At 43.0% G+C, this 21,454-nt stretch overlaps 1 protein-coding gene across 1 annotated transcript in view; it reads left to right on the top strand.

Moving 5' to 3' along the window:
• The window catches only part of LOC311046009 (elastase-1-like), a gene marked incomplete at both ends in the record, with an annotated part of 110,496 nt that overhangs the window by 39,523 nt on the left and 49,519 nt on the right, over positions 1-21,454 (top strand). The window lies entirely within an intron of this gene.

Here is a 21,454-nt window from a genome sequence, read left to right as displayed (position 1 = left end):
TGCAATATTCATTGGCTTAATTTTTTTCACTTAAAATAAATCCACTTCCGATTTTTTGTCGGAATAGGTCATAGGCCAAAGTTCATGTGTAGAATTTTTGGTTTACATAGCTCAAAAATCCCAAGAGGAGATATTCAAAATGGTGGGAGATCTAAAGGTCAGAGGTCAAAAGTCAGAGTGTCAAAGTTGTTCGGCATGAGGAGACGCATTGAAGTGCATTGAAGTTTCATGGCTGTATGTCAAACAGGGCATGAGTTATACCTGTTCAAAGTTAATTGATTGCTATTAGCGCCACCTGGCCAATAGTTGTGAGTTTTGTGTCTTGGCTGTTTGGCATGGCCCTCTACCATATTGCAGAGTGTCGTAAGCACAGTTAAGCCAGAACTGCAAAAAGTTGCGGAGGCAGAAGAATAATGAAAGGAAGATATGCAATAAGGGTCTGGCCCTACGGCCTTGGCCCCTTAATAACTCAAAAAGAGAAAGAACTGCAAACAGTTCGCTCACTCAACTGCTCCACCCAGTGGTTGATTTCGGAACTAAACAATGCGGTGGATGTGCGATGCGTGTGATGAAAAGGACTTGGAAATGAAAAGGGTCAATATAACTGGCTGACCACTGTAAGTCAATATAAATCTGGTGCGTAAATCCACTCCCACCCCCTGTATTAAAGTCACACACCTCGCTATCACAAGCAGTGGCCTAGAATCTCACTTTCCTGCGTTTGAGGGTCTGCTTCTTTGCGCACAAATAATCTCAGAAAATAAGCCGAAAATATGTTGGATGTTTGTTGGAATATTGTTTTTCTCTCGTTTACAATGCATACTTTGGATAAATGGAAATGTTCCAACATTTTGCAAATGCCACTATATTTTCCCGTTTTAGCCGACAGTATTGTCTGATCCCTGCATCTTTCCACAGCTGAGATGCTTCGCTGTGAACCTCCAGAGATCTCCCATAATGACACCATAATGAGAAACTCCAGCACTATACAAGGCAGATATGAACCTGGAGAGAGGGTGTTTTATGACTGCATATTGGGATACACTTCAACTGGAGGACAGCCTTTTGTAACGTGTGTGGGTGGAAAATGGACACCTTTAACACTAACATGTGGAAGTAAGTGTATGTTTGTCAGTACTACTGTAGCAGCCTATAATACTAGTAGAATAAGTGTAAGTTCTGTAGTGAGTAAAAGTATATTGATTAGGGGACTTAACCACTTGAAAAACCCAGCATGCCTATTCTGGGGGATGAAACATTTGCCAAAAATAGCCGATCTACAAGCTCAAAATGTGTCGCATTGCAATTTGTGACACATTTTGAGCTTTTAGATCGGCTATTTTTGGTGAAGAGATTTAGTTTCACTAAAGCCATACAGTGCCAGTATATTACCGGCAACAATGTTTTTGCATAACTTGCTTGAATGGCAATGGGAGAGACCATTTTCACATGCCCTCCTTGGCAGTAACATTGCAAAATGTATTTTTAATCACCTACAAATAACTACACAGGATGGCCCCACTTCAGACCTTCAGACCAGTGGCAGCTTCCGCACGGCATTGGCTTAAAATGTGTCACCTACCTGCAAATGTACTATATTCTGTTTACTAAAGAGCTGGAGAGACCCCTGTGACCGAACAAACGCTCTGCAGCAATGATTACTATCAGAATATAGTACTTTAACCTGTTTAACAAAAAAAATAATCTACCAAAAAATATCACTCACCCTACCTTTAAGTTAAAGTATCAATTCTGAAATATAGAAATACTCTGTTACAAGTAAAAGTTCGGAATTAAAAATGTACTTAAGTAAAAGTACAAAAGTATTGTCATCATAATTTACTTTAAGTGCCAAAAGTAAAAGTACTCATGAGGCAGAATGTCCCATTTCAAGTTTTCAAATGTAAACCGCTCACAAAATGTAAGGAAACTTGAATTTGGGCCATTATATCTCCCCTTTACTAATACCAATCAGTAAAGTGTTACATATCATTTTTATCTGTGATTAGTCACCTTTACAACAAGGTACAGCTTGTAAGCATCGGGCATTCATGGAATGAGCAACACAGGCAAACGTGTGGGTAGCGTCGAGCAAAAATGTGCCAAAATCACCCAATATGCTTTTGCTGGTAATCGCTCTTGTTTTGAGCGACCTGCCAGCGCACACCTGCTGAGAGGTGGGTTCTGCAACTTTGCGTTCTGCAACATGGGTTCTGCAACTTTGTTGAGTTTGTGTATGCTCCAAGCAGCAACACTGCCCCCATAGAAAGATGCCACATTTGTCCCTTCAGGATACAGCCCGTGCAATAGGGCAAGTGAAGCTGGTGTTCCGTTACGCAGATTACGCATTATTTGGTCTTAGCCCTGGTACCATTTGCAGGCAGGTGTGTGCCAGTCAAAGGTGAGTGACTGGCACCTGAGCATGGGCCCTGCAACTTTGACATCTGTCTTTGGTACCGTTGTGCATATCTTGCCTGTAAATCTATGGTTCCTCAGTGAAGCAAGGGGTCTGGGTTGTTGTCTTCCTTGTTGACTTCACCTGTCTCACAGAACTTAGTCCTAAGTTTGGAAATGGTACCAGGGCTAACAACAAATAATGCTGTCACTCTGCATAACGGAACACCAGCTTCACTTGCGATGTTGCACATGCCTTATCCTGACAAAAGTGGCATCTTTCCATGGGGGCAGTGTTGCTGCTTGACGCATACACAAACTCAACAAAGTTGCAGAACCCATGTTCAGGTGCCAGTCACTCACCTGTGAGGCAGTCACATACCTGTGACTGGCACACACCTGAAGCCCATTGAATGTCATGAATGTCACGACATTGAATGTCAGCAGAAAAGTCTAACAGGCCATTTTGGCACATTTTTGCTCGGCGCTACCCACACGTTTGCCTGTATTGCTCATTCCATGAATGCCCGATGCTTACAAGCTGTACCTCGTTGTAAAGGTGACTACTCACAGATAAAAATGATATATAACACTTTACTGATTGGTATAAGTAAAGGGGAGATACAATGGCCCAAATTCAAGTTTCCTTACATTTTGTGAGCGGTTTATAAAACATCTTTGGAAAATAGCCGATCTACAAGCTCAGAATGTGTCACGATGCGACGCATTGTGAGCTTGTAGATTTGTTATTTTCAAATGGCTGAAATTAATATAGGGCTGAAGTGGTTAATGTTTGTTTTGTAATAATAATCAAAATCTACAAAGTAACTAGTAACGTTTTCAAATAATTGTAGTGGAGTAAAAGTATAATAGTTGCCTCTGAGATGTACAGTAGTGGAGTAGAAGTGAGTAATACTCAAGTAAAGTACAAATACCTCAAAATTGTACTTAAGTACAGTACTTGAGTAAATGTACTTAGTTACTTTACATCACTGCTGTAAACAGAAACATCTGTTTTTTTAATGGCACAATCAATGTAAAGCGCTTTGGATAGAAGCGCTATATAAATGCACCATTTACCATTTACGGTTAGAGCTTGGAAACCAACCTTCGGGGAATGTCTGACGGCTTGGAGCGCCTCGGTGTGGTCACAGAGTTCATCTTGGAATTTGTCATTACAATGTAATCCACAAAAGTGTGACTGTTAATTCCTTGTCTCAATACATTGTGTTTTTATCACCGGTGCCAGTATTATTATTGTTAGTATTGTTAATAGACAGGCTACTTTGCAACGTAAATGTGAGCGGGTACAATGCTTTAGGCAGCAAGGGGGCATTTTTTTCATTTGGATTAAGTACAGAATATAAGCTTTCATATGATGTGTCATTCATTGAAATTGGAAACTATTTGAGGAAGATGTGACCATTTGAATCTTGTTGAACCTTAAACACCAAAGCAGAGAAATTGCCTTGCAAAGACCTCAGGAGTTTTCAACACCTCAGTGGCCCAGAAATGGGTGTGACAATGGGAGGGACAATAGGTACTCAACTCCACCCCTAATCCCACCCCTAATCAATCCCCCACACCTAACCACTCCCCTACAGAGGTGTTAGCTGCGACATTACGACATTACTGCGACATTACTTACTTCAGCACATAGTAACAGTGGGGCGATGCCGACATGTACACCACTGGGTGCATCGTGCCATTGTCTTCATCTTCAGAGTCGGATTTGTCTGTGATCTCTAAGTCAGAGTCACTGCCACCGTGAATGAAATCCAAAATAAATCCATGTAAAATACTGGCCTCTGTTTCACCATTCAAAGCGTTAAAAAAGCGTGCTGACAAGTCACAAGCCATTTCATGAATTCTGTGTTAGTGTGTTTACTAACAGAAACACGTTGTACTTATGGGCGTTGCTCAGAGCGAAACGGGCGGTACTTAAGAGACTGAAACTGGAGTACCAAGCCTAGCTTTGACCAATCGAAACCGCGAAATGCAAATCTCGGGTTAGCAACTCTCTACCAAACTCTCCGCCCCCACGACCCACAAACACGCACACAGACTAGCAGAATAGCAGCCTACTTTACTATACAAATTTAACCATTTAATGACTTTAAAACGGATATCTGTTGGGATTGAAATCTTCCTCAACATTCGAACTGTGTTAATATGGAAAAAAACGAAAATCAGCCAAAACAAAAATAAAAGTTATTTTATTTTCTACTCTTTGTCAATGGGCGAGTTGATGCCCAAAACACCAGACCTGCTCACAAATGAACAACTTAAGTGCTTGCAGAACTTAATAATATAAGCAGACTTATTATTATTATTATTGTCTCCGCCAGGCCGAAGGCATGGTGGAGAGTATGTTTTCGTTGGATTTTCGATGTGCCCCCCCCCCCCCCCCCCCAGCCAAGCTAACATTGGTCAAGCTTCACGTGACACGTGACAATATGTTGAAAAGATGTGCTTTGATTGGCTAGCGAGACGCATGACGAAATACATACCTATAAATAGGTGAATCACTTCGGAGCGCTGCGGTGCGCGTTCCTTAGTGACATCAGTGCCATCAGCCAAGCTAACATTTAGTCAGGAGATATTAGCAGAAAAAGTTCCAATCTTGGAATAAATTCCTTACCAAAAATCCTGCTGCTGGCGGAGACTTGTGCTCAGGAACAGTCAGGAACAGCACTTTCCAGTACAAACTGAGATTACAGCTGAGATCACAGCTAAGATCACACAATGCAACTAACTCATTATGCAAACTGAAGAACAGTGTTGGGCAAGTTACTTTTAAAAAGTAACTAGTTATAGTTATTAGTTACTGCTCCAAAAATGTAATTTCGTTACTTTACTAGTTATTGAATTATGAAAGTAACTAGTAACTAGTTACTTTACTTTACTTTAAAAAAAAAAAAGTATAAAATAAAATAGAAATATATATATTATTTCCAAATGATTTTGATAGGCTATACATAAAAATGTTTATTTGTTTCTTCTTCTTTAGAAATATTTTCTTTCACATCAGGATGTAATGATCATTACACTCAAAGCAATACAATAACCCTTACCCACCTATCTCCCACACTCCCTCCCCAGTCAGTTTTCAGTTTGAATGAATGTGGTGTCATTTGCATATAGATGTGAGAGGCCTTAATTTAACTGACAAAACCTTTTTTTTTATTTTAAAATAAAAAACCTCTCTTATGCCAGTGTACTGTATTACACACACACACACACACACACGCACACGCACACGCACACGCACACGCACACACACACACACACACACAGAGAGAGAGTTTTAGTGTTGCTCTGTGGCACAGTGAGAGAAAAGACCATTGTAGACATTATGAAACGTAGTGAAACAATTAAACGTCTTTCTGCACTGTAGTGGCTCTGCTGCTTTCACTGCTATTTTGCTGACTATTTCTCTGAAGGCAACAAACTCAACCGTTGCGATGGGAAGCATGTCCTCCTCAACAACATACCTGCCAATCAATCAATCTGTTTAGTTGAGTCTGGGTGACATGCTTTGGCGTTTTAAAAAAATCGTTTTTTGGCTCCATCTAGATCACTGCTGGTGAAGTCTTCTTTGGCGACTAGTTTTATAACCCCATGTACTTTAGTTAGGTGCTTCAGGAGATTAGCATTGCTGTTACTCGATGTGAACAATGTTTTCTGTCACTGCAATGTCTTTAGCGCCCTTTATCCCCACAAATTCTAAATAATGGTTATATTTCCAAGCTGCAAACTAACGCTGCGCTTTCGCTCAGCTGAGACTGTGTGTGACTGTGTGCGGTTGTGGTGGTGGGTGTGTGTGTGTGTGTGTGTGTGTGTGTGTGTGTGTGTGTGTGTGTGTGTGTGGCAAGACCCGCCCAACTCTGTCTCTGATTGGCTTAGGCTGACATTTTACCCCCTGTTAACCAATCATCACTCCTCTCTGGCAACTTTCACTTTCTCAAGTTAGAGTGAGTGGGAGCGCTTGAATTTGCCTGTATCCATCCAAGCCTGCCTGTCCTGTTTAGATGACAGGCAAGCTGCTCCGCGGGGGAGACAATTCAGTTGGATCACTTAATGTAACGCAGTAACGCACCCTTTTAAATCACAGTAACTATAACGCCGTTACTGAATTGGAAAAGGCAACGCGTTACGTTATTAGTTACCGCAAAAAGTAGTTGCGTTGCGTAACACGTTACGTTAGTAACGCGTTAGTCCCAACACTGCTGAAGAAGCAGGACATTATCGTCTGAAACCTCATGAAGAAGCAAAGGCGCAATGCCGACAGCAGAAAGCCAAAGCAAAGAAACTGAGACAAAGACCACTTGAATCCCTAAATGACAAAAAACAAAGACGAGCCACAAATGCTGACAACATGACACAGCAAAGATTGCTACATTCTCTGGAAGACATAGTCTCCGCCAGGAGACTATGTTTTCGTTCTCGTCCTTCCGTGTGTCCACCAAACCAACATTGGTCAAGCTTCACGTGACACGTGACAATATGTTGAAAGGGTGTGCTTTGATTGGCTAGCGAGACGCATGATGAAATAGAGACTTATAAATATGTCTGTCACTTCAAAAGATCATTTATATCTTTTGAAGTGAGGTAAGACAGGATTAATCAGGAACAGTACTGGCGGAGACCTATTTTCTAGTTATTATTATTATTATTATTATTATTGTTATTAATAGTATTAATATTATTAATATTACTACAACTACTATTACGCCATTGTTATTATTATTATTCTATTATTATTGTCCCCGCCAGGAGACTATGTTTTCACTTTCCGCCCCCCCCCCCCTTCGGCCAAGCTGACATTGGACACGTGACAATACGTTGAAAGAGTGTGCTCTGATTGGCTAGTGAGACGCATGACGTATAGCGGCCTATACATAGATGTGTCACTTTGAAAGAGTCTTGGTCTCTTTCAAAGTGAGGTAAGACAGGAATAATCACAAAATGGCTGAGAAATGGCGGAGCAATAAATTATGTAGACACACTGTACTATCACAATACGTAATATAAATAGCTTAGACAGGATTAATCAAGAACAGTACTTTCCAGTCACAGTTGATGACACAGTGCAACTAACTCTTATTATGCAAACTGAAGAAGCTAATCATTGTCTGCAAACTGATGAAGAAGAAAAGGCGCAACGCCTATCATCAAAGTTCCAATCTTGGAATAATTTCCAATATTTGCTGGCGGAGACTTGTGCTCCGAGGAGCACATTTTCTAGTTATTATTATTACTACTACTATTACGCTATTATTATTGTTACCCTTATTGTCTCCGCCAGGAGACTTTGTTTTCACTTTCCGTCAGCCAAGCTAACATTGGTCAAGCCTCACGTGACACGTGACAATACGGTGAAATAGTGTGATCTGATTGGCTAGTGACGTATAACGGACTATAAATACATGTGTCACTTTGAAAGAGTCTTAGCCTCTTTCAAAGTGAGGTAAGACAGGAATAATCACGAAATGGATGAGAAATGGCGGAGCAATACATGTAGACACACTGGTGTCATCACAATATGTAATATAAATAGCTTAGGCAGGATTAATCAAGAACAGTACATTCCAGTACAAACTGAGATCACAGTTAATGACACAGTGCAATTAACTATTATTATGCAAACTGAAGAAAGCTAATCATTATCTGCAAACAGATATGATAGGACACTTATACAGACAGGACAGATAGGACACTTACACAGACAGGACGGATAGGACACTTACACGGACAGGACGGATAGGACACTTACACAGACCGGAGGGATAGGACACTTACACATATAGGACGGATAGGACATTTACATAGACGGGACGGATAGAACACTTACACAGACAGGACAGATAGGACACTTACACAGACAGGACGGATAGGACTTACATAGACAGGACGGATAGGACACTTATACAGACAGGACGGATAGGACACTTATACAGACAGGACGGATAGGACACTTATACAGACATTGTGTCATGTTACTATGACACAGTAACATGTTCAGTAACATGTTCTATTTTATGTAAGAATTAGAACATAAGAATTAGAACATTCCCAACACAAGTCTGCTGGCGGAGACTTGTGCTCCGAGGAGCACTTTTTCTAGTTGTCTCCGCCAGGAGACTTTGTTTTCACTTTCTAAATATGACACACCGATTGGTCAAGCCTCACGTGACAATACGGTGAAATACTGTGATCTGATTGGCTAGTGACGTATAGCGGCCTATAAATACATGGCGCACTTTGAAAGTGTCTGTGCCACTTTCAAAGTGAGGTAAGACAGGAACCATCACGAAATGGCTGAGAAATGGTGGATACTGTAACAATTAGATAGGATACATAATTGGACAGATAGGACAGATAGGACACTTACATAGACAGGAGGGATATGACACTTACACAGACAGGACGGATAGGACACTTACAGTATACAGACAGGACGGATAGGACACTTATACAGACAGGATGGATAGGACACTTATACAGACAGGACGGATAGGACACTTACACAGACCGGAGGGATAGGACACTTACACATATAGGACGGATAGGACATTTACATAGACGGGACGGATAGAACACTTACACAGACAGGACAGATAGGACACTTACACAGACAGGACGGATAGGACTTACATAGACAGGACGGATAGGACACTTATACAGACAGGACGGATAGGACACTTATACAGACAGGACGGATAGGACACTTATACAGACATTGTGTCATGTTACTATGACACAGTAACATGTTCAGTAACATGTTCTATTTTATGTAAGAATTAGAACATAAGAATTAGAACATTCCCAACACAAGTCTGCTGGCGGAGACTTGTGCTCCGAGGAGCACTTTTTCTAGTTGTCTCCGCCAGGAGACTTTGTTTTCACTTTCTAAATATGACACACCGATTGGTCAAGCCTCACGTGACAATACGGTGAAATACTGTGATCTGATTGGCTAGTGACGTATAGCGGCCTATAAATACATGGCGTCACTTTGAAAGTGGAAGTGTCTGTGCCACTTTCAAAGTGAGGTAAGACAGGAACCATCACGAAATGGCTGAGAAATGGTGGATACTGTAACAATTAGATAGGATACATAATTGGACAGATAGGACAGATAGGACACTTACATAGACAGGAGGGATATGACACTTACACAGACAGGACGGATAGGACACTTACAGTATACAGACAGGACGGATAGGACACTTATACAGACAGGATGGATAGGACACTTATACAGACAGGACGGATAGGACACTTATACAGACAGGACGGATAGAACACTTACACAGACAGGACGGATAGGACACTTACATAGACAGGACGGATAGGACACTTATACAGACAGGAGGGATAGGACACTTACATAGACAGGACGGATAGCGGCCTATAAATACATGTGTCACTTTGAAAGAGTCTTAGCCTCTTTCAAATTGAGGTAAGACAGGAATAATCACGAAATGGCTGAGAAATGGTGGAGCAATACATCAATAGACACATTGGTGTCATCACAATATGTATTATAAATAGCTTAGACAGGATTAATCAAGAACAGTACATTCCAGTACAAATTGAGATCACAGTTAATGACACAGTGCAATTAACTCTTATTATGCAAACTGAAGAAGCTAATCATCAAACCGATGAAGAACCAAAGGCGCAACGCCAACAGCAGAAGGACCAAGCTGAGAAACAAAGACGTAGAACATTCGCATCTGAAAATGACAAAGAACAAAGACGAGCAGCTGACACCACAAGGAAAAGAAGTCCTTGGTCACATTATCAATGATATAATACAAATAAGAAGAGATGCCTTAGACCTCTTAAAGACGTTGAAGTTGATGACGCTGCTGCTGCTGCATTCTTAAAAAAGATGTCACAAAGTGGACCCAATTATGTCTTTTTCTCATGCGAACGAATGCTCTACAGAGAATCAGTGGTAGAGTTCAAACCTTAACCGTAAGACAGGTTCAGGAATAATCACGAAATGGCTGAGAAATGGCGGAAACTGTAACAATTGGATAGGACACTTACACAGACAGACCAGATAGGACACTTACACAGACAGGACGGATAGGACACTTACATAGACAGGACGGATAGGACACTTATACAGACAGGACGGATAGGACACTTATACAGACAGGACGGATAGGACAGTTATACAGACGGATAGGACACTTGTGTCATGTTACTATGACACAGTAACGTGTTCTATTTTTTGTAAGAATTAGAACATAAGAAGTAGAACATTCCCAGAAGTAGAACATTCCCAACATTCCCAACACAAGTCTGCTGGCGGAGACTTGTGCTCCGAGGAGCACTTTTTCTAGTTACTCTCCGCCAGGAGAGTATTGTTATCACTGCGTTTTCACTTTCTAAACATGACACACCGATTGGTCAAGCCTCACGTGACACGTGAAATACTGTGATCTGATTGGCTAGTGACGCCACCGGGCCTATATATACATGGCATCACTCTGACAGTGTCTCCGCCACTGTCAGAGTGAGGTAAGACGGGAACCATGAAATGGCTGCATGGCTGATACATAATTGGCAGATAGGACAGATAGGACATTTATATAGACAGGAGGGATATGACATAGGACACTTATACAGACAGGAGGGATAGGACACTCACACAGACAGAACGGAAGAGGACACTTACCCAGACAGGTTGGATAGGACACTTACATATACAAGAGGGATAGCGACCTATAAATACATGTGTCACTGTGATAAGCCAGATTCCAATACCGAAAATCCGGCCACTAGCTCACTCCCAGACCTTCGAACCGGAAGTAGTCAAGTAGTCGCGGTCCAATTGTTCCTATCTGTCTTATTGGACAGATAGGACAGATAGGACACTTATATAGACAGGAGGGATATGACACTTACATAGACAGGACGGATAGGACAGGAGGGATAGGACACTTACACAGAATGAACGGAAGAGGACACTTACCCAGACAGGATGGATAGGACACTTACATATACAAGAGGGATAGCGACCTTCGCGACCTTCGAACCAACACAAGTCTTCTGGCGGAGAGTTGTGCTCCGAGGAGCACTTTTTCTAGTTATTATTATTATTACATTTATAGAGTTTTGTGTCCACGAGCCATAGTCCCTATGCCCTGTGGACACGGCCAATTTCTGCGTGAAAATTCACCCGGGGGACTCTAAATGTCCTCTGGGCCCCCCTCTGCGTGTGGACACCACTTGTTCGCCCATCAGTCCCACGGATGATTTTGTTTCCTTTTTAGTATTTAGGGTCCTTTTCTGCAGTTCAAGCATAATTCCACAGGGTGGCAGGCTATTTTCCAAAACTATTGGCCGTAGACACAAACTAATGTAAAACTATTGCCCGTGGACACGGTGGTTAATCTCAAGTGCAAAGGAGCTACAGGGCTGACAAGAGCCTAGTACAGCCTAATAGAGCCTATTAGAGTCTAGTAAGGCATAGAACACCCTAGTTTAGCCTATTCCAGCCGGACCCAGCCCTGTATAGCCTATTACAGTCATCTAACTACCCCCATACCCTAGGCTATTCTCCTACTGGGCTGGACTTGTGTGTGCTGGAATTTGCCGGACTGCTGGGCTCTGGTGGGCTATAATGGGCTCTGGTGGGCTGTGCTGGGCTCTGTTAGGCTGTACGGGGCAGTACTGCACTATAGCCTAGAAATGTTCATGTAAAACTATTGCCGGGGGACACAAACTCATGTAAAACTATTGCCCGTGGACACAGCAGTTAATCTCAAGTGCAAAGGGGCTACAGGGCTGACAAGAGCCTAGTACAGCCTAATAGAGCCTATTAGAGTCTAGTAAGGCATAGAACACCCTAGTTTAGCCTATTCCAGCCGGACACAGCCCTGTATAACCTAGTACAGTCATCTAACTACCCCCATACCCTATGCTATTCTCCCACTGGGCTGGACTTGGGTGTGCTGGAATGTGCTGGGCTGTGCTGGGCTCTGGTGGAATGTAATGGGCTTTGGTGGGCTGTGCTGGGCTCTGTTAGGTTGTACGGGGCAGTACTGCACTATAGCCTAGAAATTTTCATGTAAAACTATTGCCGGTGGACACAAACTGATGTAAAACTATTGCCCGTGGACACAGTGGTTAATCTCAAGTGCAAAGGGGCTACATCGCTGACAAAAGCCTAGGACAGCCTAGTAGAGCCTATTAGACTCTAGTATGGCATAGAAAATTCTAGTCTAGCCTATTCCAGCCGGACCCAGCCCTGTATAGCCTAGTACAGTCATCTAACTACACCCATACCCTAGGCTATTCTCCCACTGGGCTGGACTTGGCTGTGCTGGGCTCTGGTGGGCTATAATGGGCTATAATGGGCTCTGTTGGCTGTACGGGGCAGTACTGCACTATAGCCTAGACATGTTCATGTAAAACTATTGGCGTGGACACAGACTCATGTAAAACTATTGCCCGTGGACACAGTGGTTAATCTCAAGTGCAAAGGGGCTACAGGGCTGACAAGAGCCTACTACAGCTTAATAGATCCTATTAGAGTCTAGTACAGCCTATAACACCCAGGTCTAGCCTATTCCAGCCGGACCCAGCCCTGTATAGCCTAGTACAGCCAACTAACTACCCACATACCCTATAGGATATTCTCCCACTGGGCCTGACTTGGGTGTGCTGGGTTGCTGGGCTCTGGTGAGCTGTATTGGGCTCTGCTGAGTCCAGGAAAAATACTCGCTAAGCTCCACGACCTTTCGTTCGCTACTTAGCTCCTTGGGGGGTTTGGCGGAAAAACAAGACCAGATTGTCAATCAACGCATTGCCATGAACACGCCCATATAAGTTGCCTCACACACGGACATACGGTTCTCTTAATTGATAGACCTAGGGTTAGCCTATCTCGCTTAATATCTTGAATACGATAAGGACTTAGAGTCCAATGTTTGGATATGTTGTTCAGCTCGCCGAGACGCACGCGTGGATGTCTTGTTTGTCCGTCTACGACACTTTTTTTATTTCTGACTTTGACTGTCGGAATGGGTCAACGTTTTACGCCTCTATGTACCTTGCGACAGTGTCAGAAGCAAACGTTAGAAGTGTCGTAGCAGTGCTTGTTTCCGTTGGGGTCCTTGAATTCATTTCATAGACGTATATAGTAGCAACCAAACAGTTACAAAATCAACATAGAAATACAGAGAAAAAATACCACTATGTACTTAAACAAGTCACACCCAGTGTGAATTGGGCGGTGTGTGGTCATCACAACATGACTCACTTTAAAAAAAGTAGACTTTTTTTAAAGTCCATACTGCTATTCAAAGGGCTGCACATGTGTCATGTGTTTTGCTAGCCAATCACAGTCCTGAATTTGCAAAGTCAGCCAATCACATTACAGTTAGTGGTGATGACACTAGCTGTAATGTGATTGGCTGATATGAAAAAAGTATCGATTTGCATTAACAATGGAAGGGTTAGGGGGTGCACAAATGTTTTGGTCGGTGTCCAAAACTCACTTATAGGGGGCGGCTACACCGCCCCAAAAATCACACCCAGTGTGAAGTGGGCGGTGTGTGGTCATCACAACATGACTCACTTTAAAAAAAGGATAAATTACTTTTTTTAAAGTCCATACTGCTATTCATAGGGCTGCACATGTGTCATGTGTTTCGCTAGCCAATCACAGTCCTGAATTTGCAAAGTCAGCCAATCACAATACAGTTAGTGGTGATGACACTAGCTGTAATGTGATTGGCTGATATGAAAAAAGTATCAATTTGCATTAACAATGGAAGGGTTAGGGGGTACACAAATTCTTTGGTCGGTGTCCAAAACTCACTTATAGGGGGCGGCTACACCGCCCCAAAAAGCATGAAAAATAGAAAATATATACCGGGAAACTGGTACTACGTCCTCTAATGGCCTCCAGAAAGATGAGTTTTTAGGACTGTTTTAAATTAGCCCAGCGGACATCATTTTTTGAGGGATGGAGTTAGACTATTCCATACCTTGGTGGCCGTGCTGTAGAAGGAGAATTTGCCCATGCTTGTTTCATGGGTGGGTGGTACCAGATTGTTGTTTACGCTCCCTCTAGTTTCGTGACTGTGGGTGTCACTAACTTTTTGGAGGTATTTAGACAGCTATGCGGGTATAGGGGGCATTTTGGTCAAATCTGCATTTACGATTTTGAAGACCAGTCCCATTTTAGTTGTTTAACCCTGTCTTCCACCCTGAGCCAGCCTAGGCTGGCAAAGTGAGTGGGAGAGAGGTGGGTCATGGGCCCCAGTCCGAGAAGTAGTCGAATCAGTTTGTTTTGGGAGGTTTGAAGCTTAGTCTTCAGTGACACTGAGGTGTTGGAGTACCAAGAGCAGCAAGCATAGTAAAAAATGGGCTGAATCAGGGCCCCTGAGAGGGGCCTGAGGGCCTGAGGGTTGACAAAAGAGGAAACTCTGCCCATGAATCTGGTTCTCTGGTTTACTCTTTTTACAACCTTTGTTGCCATGCTTTCACCTGTCAGGTATTTGTCAAGAATACATCCCAAATATGTAATATCTTCTTTGCTAGAGATGATTGTGTCATCAACTTTGACCTTGAAGTAATTTACCTTCATCTTACTGAGGGAATGTTTGGTCCCAAAGAGAATGGATTCAGTTTTCCCAAGGTGTAGTGACAGTTTGTTATCGGTAAGCCAGGTACGGATTTTTGAGAGTTCAGAGCTGAGAGCTTCCTCAACTTGCAACTTGTGATCCTGCCACCTGAGATCAGGAGTGCAGAGTCATCAGCGAACAGGAACAGTTTGCAGTTACAGGCAGCATTCATGTTGTTAATGTATAGTATGAAAAGTAACGGCCCTAGAATGCTGCCTTGAGGAACCCCGCAGCTCACCGGGAAGGATGAGGACATGGTTCCGTTGATGTCAACCACTTGCTCTCTACCTCATCCAATTTAGTGATGTGCAATCAAAACCAATCGCCCTCAGCATATAGTAGAATTGAGTGGTTTACAGTGTCAAACGCCTTTTGGAGGTCCAGCATGACCATGCCGCAGTATTTGCCCGAGTATACCTCACGTTTGATGTAGTCGCTCAAATACAGTAGGCATGTGTCAGTGGAGTGGGATTTTCTGAAGCCCGATTGGAATTCAAACAACAGTTTACGCTCGCCGAGGTAGCTGTTGATTTGTTCTTGGATTAATCACTCTATAACCTTTGAGATGGAACAAAGGATGGAAACAGGCCTATAGTTGCCAGGATCTAATTTGCTTCCTTTTTTATATAGAGGGATTACTCTTGCCAACTTGAATTCTTGTGGGACGTGACACTGACTGATGGATAAGTTTGTAATGTGGGCTACTATGGGAGCAATGAAGACCGCTGTGAATCTGGTGGGGATGTACGTATGTTGTCAAGGCCGGTGGCCTTGTTTGGCTGTAGGGCGAGGAGTTTGTTTTGCACATCATCAGTCATTACAGTACAGTTGAAGTACTTTTACTCAAGTACATTTTGAATACCTGACTTTTACTTGTAACCAGTGTTGGGACTAACTAAAAGTAGTTGTGTTACGTAACACAACTACTTTTTGCGATAACTAATAACGTAACACGTTACCTTTTCCAATTCAGTAACGGCGTTATAGTTACTGTGATTTAAAAAGGTGCGTTACTGCGTTACATTATGTGATCCAACTGAACTGTCTCCCCCGCGGAGCAGCTTGCCTGTCATCTAAACAGGACAGGCAGGCTTGGATGGATACAGGCAAATTCAAGCGCTCCCTCTCACTCTAACTTGAGAAAGTGAAATTGGCCAGAGAGAGGAGTGATGATTGGTTAACAGGGGGTAAAATGTCAGCCTATTCCAATCAGAGTTGGGCGGGTCTTGCCATACACAGACCCTCCCTTGCTAACACACACACACACACACACACACACACACACACACACACACACACACACACACACACACACAGACACAGACACAGACACACACACACACACACACACACACACACACACACACACACACACACACACACACACACACACACACAGCAACACGCCCACCACCACAACCACACACACACACACAGTCTCAGCTGAGCGACAGCGCAGCGTTAGTTTTCAGCTTGGAAATATAACCATTATTTAGAATTTGTGGGGATAAAGGACGCTAAAGACATTGCAGTGACAGAAAACATTGTCCACATCGAGTAACAGCAATGCTAATCTCCTGAAGCACCTAACTAAAGTACATGGGGTTATAAAACTAGTCGCCAAAGAAGACTCCACCGGCAGTGATCTAAATGGAGCTACAGCTACTCCATCCATCTAAACAGCCAAAAAACGTTTTTTTTAAATCGCCACAGCATGTCACCCAGACTCAACTAAACAGATTGATTGGCAGGTATGTTGTTGAGGAGGACATGCTTCCCATCGCAACGGTTGAGTTTGTTGCCTTCAGAGAACTAGTCAGCAAAATAGCAGTGCAAGCAGCAGGGCCACTACAGTTCAGAAAGACGTTTAATTGTTCCACTACATTTCATAATGACTACAATGGTCTTTTGTCTCACTGTGCCACAGAGCAACACTAAAACTGGTGTGTGTGTGTGTGTGTGTGTGTGTGTGTGTGTGTGTGTGTGTGTGTGTGTGTGTGTGTGTGTGTGTGTGTGTGTGTGTGTGTGAGAGTGAGTGAGTGAGTGAGTGAGTGAGTGAGTGAGTGAGTGAGTGAGTGAGTGAGTGAGTGAGTGAGTGAGTGAGTGAGTGAGTGAGTGAGTGAAAGCAAATGACATCAAATTCATTCAAACTGATAACTGACTGGGGAGGGAGTGTGGGAGATAGGTGGGTTATTGTATTGCTCTGAGTGTAATGCTCATTACATCCTGATGTGAAAGAAAATATTTCTAAAGAAGAAGAAACAAATAAACGTTTTTATGTATAGCCTATCAAAATTATTTGGAAATAATAAATCTTTTTTATTTTTATTTTATACATGTTTTCTTCTTTTCAAAAAAAGTAAAGTAAAGTAACTAGTTACTAGTTACTTTCATAATTTAGTAACTAGTAAAGTAACTAATTACGTTTTTGGAGCAGTAACCGATAACTATAACTAGTTACTTTTTAAAAGTAACTTGCCCAACACTGCTTGTAACACGGTATTTCTACATTGTGGTATTGATACTCTTACTACAGAGATTTCTACATTATGGTATTGATATTTGTACTCCAGAATATTTCTACATTGTGGTATTGATACTTTTACTACAGAGTATTTACATTGTGTTATTGATACTTTTACTGCAGAGTATTTTTTACATTGTGGTATTGATACTTTTACTACAGAGTATTTTACATGCTGGTATTGATACTTTTACTACAGAGTATTTCTACGTTGTGGTATTGATACTTTTACTACAGAGTATTTCTACATTGTGGTGTTGATACTTTTATTCAAGCACTTCTTCCACCACTGGTTACACTCAAATGAATTTATTTGATCATGTTTCTCTTCAGCTCTCCAGGCTCTTCACACAACAGGTAAACAAACAACAATAAACAAATACATATTATAGATTGTAACCTAGACGTTTTTCTTCTAATTAAAGTAATATGACTTTATTTAACTGTCTTTATTGACTTTATTGAATACAATTTACTGTGTATTCTATTGTCTGTGTACAGAGTCTGGTGATGTCAAGTTGGTAGGAGGAGCCAGACACTGTGCTGGTAGAGTGGAGATGAAACACCAGGAAGAATGGAGACCAGTGGGTCCTTCTGTTTACTGGAACGATAAGTAATCATCTGTAGTGTGTAGACTGCTGCACTGTGGCTCTGCTGTTTCTACAGAATGGAGACTTGGTTCTACAGGTCAACCTACATGGAGAATTACATCCAACTGTGTTGGATCTGAATATTCACTGAGGGAGTGTGGAGGAACAGTGGGGTCTTATACTTCCTCTTCCAGTGTGGAGCTGATCTGTTCAGGTAACAAACAATGACTTCAACAATGACACTAATCTATACGGTCTGTCTGTCTGTCTGTCTGTCTGTCTGTCTGTCTGTCTGTCTGTCTGTCTGTCTCTCTCTCTCTCTCTCTCTTTCTCTCTCTCTCTCTCATGGGGAGATGGGGCGGCCATAGCTGAATGGTTAGTGAGCCCGCCTAGGGAGCCAGAGGCCCTGGTTGCCCCAGGTTCGATTCCAGGCCAGGTCAGCATATGTGTCGATGAAATGAAATTTGTCCCTGAGCAAGACTCTTAACCCCTAATTGCTCACAGGTTCTCATTGGAAACACGACCGCAAGGACTTTCATGAACGACCTGTTAAAAGGAATTATCCATATCCTTATCCTCTCTCCGAAGCATTGTCACATCACAGGTTTATAGAAGATGGGAGCGCCATGGAGGAAGGCGGCTCTCGTACTCGCTCCGTAGCGTCGCAACGTTTTTCCGTCTTTTTCGGTTTTTTTAGCCTTCTCTTTTTTTCCTACACCGTCGGGTGTCTAAGGAGTTATGACAGACAGGCACTTATGGACATCAGCACAGCGATTACACACAGAATTCCGGACTTTTTTGCGGAAAACCCTCCACCCGGCTGGGTAGGGGGAGGGCTTCCCTTTGTCCCGGCTGGGACAATAACACGGAAGCGGCGAAGAAGACGGCGGCCAGGCTGACGAGGAACAAGAGCGGTCCTCCTCGTAAGAACAACAAAACGTGGATATAAACCTGCACTGCCCTCAATCCTGCTAGCGAAGGGAAGGGAGCCGGTCGTTGAGAAGGAAATCCGAATCAGGTCTGAGGACACAGACGCTATGCTACAATCCTGCTTCTACCAGACTGACTGGGGGATGTTTAAGAACGCCACTGGGAATAACATCAACAAACTCTCAGACTCAGTCACTGGCTTTATCAGTAATAGTAAAGCGGGTTACCAAAAAATTGTGCACTTTTTGAGAAAAACATGAAACTTTTACCATAGTTAGATGATACCATGAGGTGTATTTTCAGATGTGGAGTCAAGTCTGATTTGACCTCTGAGGCCCGGGAGAGGTCAAATTCTAAATGGCTGCCTAAAATATTGAAAAATGCTTAACTTTGGAACCAAACACAGTAGAAGAACATTTAAGGTGTCATTTCCCACTCATTTTAAGTGCCCAGTCAGTTGGTGATACTTTTGAGATCAATAGAATTCAAGAAAATACCTTCAGATCAATGTCAAGGTCAAATTATGCGGACAAAGGGAAGCGAAAGGTGCAAAAAGGTGGTTTATTTCCCAAATAATTAAAGTACCAAGTGATTAAAAAAAAAAAAAAAAAAAATTATGATGACAATAATAATTGTGATAATAACTTATATTAATACAGCACCTGTAATTGAACCAAAGGTTGCTTAACAAAACAAAAAAAAAACAATCAGAAACAATCAGTGGATGGAGATACGGCGAACAGACCATGCTTAGTGTCCTTTCATATCAGGATCACGTAATGGAAATACCGTACTGAAATTTCTTAACCGTCTATCTATAGTATTGGGTGGCGCCCCCGGGCTGACTCCCCTCCCCATATCCTCACCTTAGGGGGTTCTCGGATGAGAACTAAAACCTAACACAGTCTCCCGAACAAAAACACAGATCAGTACATGCAAGTGCAGCTTTGACACACCTGCACCGTCCAGTGCACCCTTTCTGGCAGTTACACCGGATCAGCTCATGGCAAGATTTAGCTGCTTCAGGGAGAGCTGTCCAGAATGGCTGCCAGCACCCCCAGCTCTGTCAAGTGGAGGAAAACTTCGGTTTGGGGTTAAAGCTGATCTGATTCGCTGCCTGGAGTCAAATCTGCCCGAAAACAAGAGTGTTCCCATGGCTGATGCAGTTATTCTAGATGGTGCAGCTGTGGTTCAAATGCTGAAACCAAATACATCAAGAACATTCCAAGAGTATGGAGAAACTGTTTTTGCACCTTACATCTCTGCTCAACTTGATGTAAGCTCCCGTGTTGACTTCGTCTGAGATGTATACCTGATGGAAACAAAACAGAGTTGTTTTCTTTCCTGTCACGAGAAGCCATTCGTCTGCCTGTCGCACAAGGCAAGGAACTGTATGCAACAGATGGAAGTGGAGTCCTCTGCTCTCCTGCTGACTCATGTGTGGCCTGCCTTGCCCCATGTCTGCAAGAGGAGGCTGACACTCGGCTACTTCTGCATGTGGCAGATGCTGTGCAGAAGGGTTGTAAGAAGGTCACCATACGTACAGTACAGTTGATACAGATGTGGTTGTATTGGCAGTGGCTTCTTTTAGCAAAATGGCTCCTGATCAGCTCTGGGTTGCCTTTGGTGTTGGGCCAAGCTTACGATACATTGCTATTCACCAAATCGTTGCCACAATGACTCCTGCCAAGTGCCTGACTCTCCCTGTCTTCCACGCTTTCACTGGGTGTGACACTGTGTCTGCATTTGCTGGCCGAGGGAAGAAGACAGCCTGGGAGACTTGAAAGTCTTTCCCAGAGGTCACTGGTGCTCTGCAGGAACTCCTGGCCATGCCAAGTGAGGTCAGTGAAGGATCAAGGTTACTGATAGAGCGATTTATGGTGCTGATGTGCGACCGAACCAGTGACTGTATGGAGGTAAATGATGCTAGAAAACACCTTTTCTCACAGAAGTCCAGGACTTTGGAGAACATCCCTCCAACCCAGGCAGCCCTTAAAGAGCACATCAAGCGGACTTGCTTTCAGGCCAACCTGTGGAACCAGTCACTGGTCTTGGATCCAAAGATACCAGAGCCATCTGACTGGGGTTGGACAAAAGAATCCACTGGCTGGCAGCCATTCTGGACAGCTCTCCCTGAAGCAGCTTAATCTTGCCATGAGCTGATCCGGTGTAACTGCCAGAAAGGGTGCACTGGACGGTGCACGTGTGTCAAAGCTGCACTTGCATACTGATCTGTGTTTTTGTTCGGGAGACTGTGTTAGGGTTTAGTTCTCATCCGAGAACCCCCTAAGGCGAGGATCTGGGGAGGGGAGTCAGCCAGGGGGCGCCACCCAATACTATAGATAGACGGTTAAGAAATTTCA

This window comes from Gymnoscopelus microlampas (genome assembly GCF_963454915.1).
Source record: "Gymnoscopelus microlampas genome assembly, chromosome: 5".
NCBI lineage: Eukaryota > Metazoa > Chordata > Actinopteri > Myctophiformes > Myctophidae > Gymnoscopelus > Gymnoscopelus microlampas.
This window is presented reverse-complemented; position numbering and strand designations above follow the sequence as displayed.